This window comes from Neovison vison, chromosome 11 (genome assembly GCF_020171115.1).
Source record: "Neovison vison isolate M4711 chromosome 11, ASM_NN_V1, whole genome shotgun sequence".
NCBI classification, from domain to species: Eukaryota; Metazoa; Chordata; class Mammalia; order Carnivora; family Mustelidae; genus Neogale; species Neogale vison.
Window position 1 is genome coordinate 150,152,986 of NC_058101.1, and position 3,760 is coordinate 150,156,745.

The following is a 3,760-nucleotide window of genomic DNA, read 5'->3' on the forward strand; positions in this document are numbered from 1 at the left end:
AGTATTTCCTGTAGAGCTGGTTTGGTGTTTGCAAATTCTTTCAGTTTTTGTTTGTCCTGGAAGCTTTTAATCTCTCCTTCTATTTTCAATGATAGCCTAGCTGGATATAGTATTCTTGGCTGCATGTTTTTCTCGTTTAGTGCTCTGAAAATGTCATGCCAGCTCTTTCTGGCCTGCCAGGTCTCTGTGGATAAGTCAGCTGCCAATCTAATACTTTTACCATTGTATGTTACAGACTTCTTTTCCCGGGCTGCTTTCAGGATTTTCTCTTTGTCACTAAGGCTTTTAAATTTTACTATTAGGTGATGGGGTGTGGGCCTATTCTTATTGATTTTGAGGGGCGTTCTCTGAACCTCCTGAATTTTGATGCTCGTTCCCTTTGCCATATTGGGGAAATTCTCCCCAATAATTCTCTCCAGTATACCTTCTGCTCCCCTCTCTCTTTCTTCTTCTTCTGGAATCCCAATTATTCTAATGTTGTTTCGTCTTATGGTGTCACCCATCTCTCGAATTCTCCCCTCATGGTCCAGTAGCTGTTTGTCCCTCTTTTGCTCAGCTTCTTTATTCTCTGTCATTTGGTCTTCTATATCGCTAATTCTTTCTTCTGCCTCATTTATCCTAGCAGTGAGAGCCTCCATTTTTGATTGCACCTCATTAATAGCTTTTTTGATTTCAACTTGGTTAGATTTTAGTTCTTTTATTTCTCCAGAAAGGGCTTTTATATCTCTGGAGAGGGTTTCTCTAATATCTTCCATGCCTTTTTCAAGCCCGGCTATAACCTTGAGAATTGTCATTTTGAACTCTAGATCTGACATATTACCAATGTCTGTATTGATCAGGTCCCTAGCCTTTGGTACTGCCTCTTGCCCTTTTTCTTGTTGTGAATTTTTCCGCCTTGTCATTTTGTCCAGCCAAGAGTATATGAAGGAGCAAGTAAAATACTAAAAGGGTGGCAACAATCCCAGGAAAACATGCTTTAACCAAATCAGAAGAGATCCCAAATCATGAGGGGGGATTTCTCCCCCCTCACGATTGGGTGAGGGATCTCCTCTGATTGGGATCTCCCCTGATTGGGATCTCCCAATCTCTTCTGATTGGGATCTCCCAATCTCTTCTGATTGGGATCTCTTCTGATTTGGGGATAAAAAGAGGTTCAAAAAGAAAGAAATAAAAAAAAGAAAAAAGAATTAAAAAAAAGAGATTGAATTAAAAATTCAATCAAGAATTTAAAAAAGAATTAAGAAAAAAAGATTGAAGAGATTAGGATCTCTTCTGATTTGGGGATAAAAAGAGGTTCAAAAAGAAAGAAAGAAAAAAAAAGAAAATAAAAGAATTAAAAAAAAGATAATGAATGAAGAAAAGTATAAAAAAGGAAAAAATATATATATATATATTAGATAATCTAGTTAAAAAACGTTAAAAAAGAAAAGGGTAAAAGTTATAAAAAATTTTTGCAGAAGAAGAGAAAAAAAAATGAAAAAGAAAAAAATTAAATTAACTGCAAGACTAAAAAATCACAGGCAGAAAGCCATGAGTTCCGTGGTCTGTTTTCTCCTCCTCTGGAATTCTGCTGCTCTCTCCTTGGTATTGAAACTGCACTCCTTGGTAGGTGAACTTGGTCTTGCCTGGACCTCTTGTTGATCTTCTGGGGGAGGGGCCTGCTGTAGTGATTCTCAAGTGTCTTTGCCCCAGGCGGAATTACACCGCCCTTAGCAGGGGCCGGGCTGAGTGATCTGCTCGGCTTTGCTTTCAGGAGCTTTTGTTCCCTGAGCGCTCTCCGTAGAGTTCCGGAGGACGGGAATACAAATGGCGGCCTCCTGGTCTCCGGCCCGGAGGAGCCGAGAGCCCAGGGCCCCGCTTCCCTGTGCGCCCTCAGCGAACAGCTCCTAGTAACTCGCGTCTGCCCAACCTCCGGCCGCACTCCGAGCTCACCGAGCTTGTGACCGGTCCAAGGCAACTCCAAGCTGCGAGCTTACTGTCGGCTCCGCCTCTGCAGCCGGCTTTCCCGCTCCAACAACCGCAAGCTCTGCGACACTCAGACACCCCCGATCCCTCCGTGACCCCGCGGACCTGAGGTCACGCCGACCCCGCGTGGGCCTCGCCCCGGTCCAGCCTCCGGAGCGATGTCCCTCAGCGGAACAGACCCCCAAAAGTCCTGATCCTGTGCTCCATTGCTCCGCCGCCCGCCGGGAGCCGGCCCCTCCCCCCGGGGCCCATCCTCCCGTCGCTCTGGATTCACCTCTCCGTCAGTCCTACCTTTCAGAAAGTGGTTGTTTCTCTGCCTCTAGAATTGCTGTTCTTCTTCTCCTCGATCTGCCGATGGATTTGCAGGTGTTTGCAATCTTTAGATAAGCTCTCTAGCTGATCTCCTGCTAGCTGAAGTAGTCTCAGCCTGCTACTTCTCCGCCATCTTGACTCCTCCCCTCCCATAAGTGACTCTTAATCTCACAAAACAAACTGAGGGTTGCTGTGGGGAGGAGGGTTGGAGAAGGGGAGTAGGGTTATGGACATTGGGGAGGGTAGGTGCTTTGGTGAGTGCTGTGAAGTGTGTAAACCTGGCGATTCACAGACCTGTACCCCTGGGGATAAAAATATATGTTTATAAAAAATAAAAAAAATTTTAAAAAAATCAGCAAGAATATCGAAATTTCAATGACACAGTCAGCCAACAGACTCTAATTGGCATATACAGAACACTCCATCCAATAACAGAAGATGCATTCTTCTCAGGTTCACATGAAACATTTACCAAGATAAATCGTACCTGTTTGGACAAACAACAAATTTAAAAGAACTGAAATCATACAAAGCATGTTCTTTGACCACGATGAAATCAAATTAGAATCAGGAATAGAAAGACAAAAGAAGCATATCTGAACACATGGAAATGAAACAATACACTTCTAAGTAATCTACAGGTAAAAATAGATACCTCAAAGGAAATAAAAATTACATATAAATAAATAAAAATGCAAATACAACACATCAAAATACGTGAGATCCAGCTATCACAGTGCTAAGAGGGAAGTTCATAGCACAGAAGCTTAAATTTAAAAATTTTTTAAAAAATCTCAAGCCAATATCTCAAATTCCTACCTCCAGACACTAGAAACAGAAAAGCAATATGAACCCAAAGCAAGCAGTAAGAAGGAAATAAAGATAAGAGCTGATAAGTGAAATTGAAAATAGGAAAATAATAGGGAAAAAAAACTGGTTCCTTAAAAAAAAATGATTAAAATTGATAAATTACTAGCAAGTTTAACAAATATTTAAAAAGAGAAGATATAAATGATCAATATTTTAAAAAAGAAGATTATCCTATAGATCTTGCAGACATCAAAGAGCTAATAAAGAATATTACAAATCATTTTTATACTCATAAATTTGACAACTGAATCAAAATGAGCCAACTCCTCAAAAATCACACTTCTAAAATGCAACTAATGTGATATAGGTAATGTGAATAACTATAAACATTAAATGAACTGAATTTGTAATTAACTCCCTCCTAAATCTCCTGTCCTCACAATTTTAGTAGAGAATTCCACGAAATACTTAAAGAAGAATTAACATCAGTTTTACACATCTTCCATGAAATAGAAAAAGGAAGGAATACTTTTCAACTCATTGTATGAGGTCAATATTATCCCAATACCAAAAAGACAAAGACAGTAGAGATGGCAAAACTATAGACCAAAATCTCTCATAATTTAAGTTGCAAGAAACTTCAACAAAATATTAGCAAATAGAATACAACACT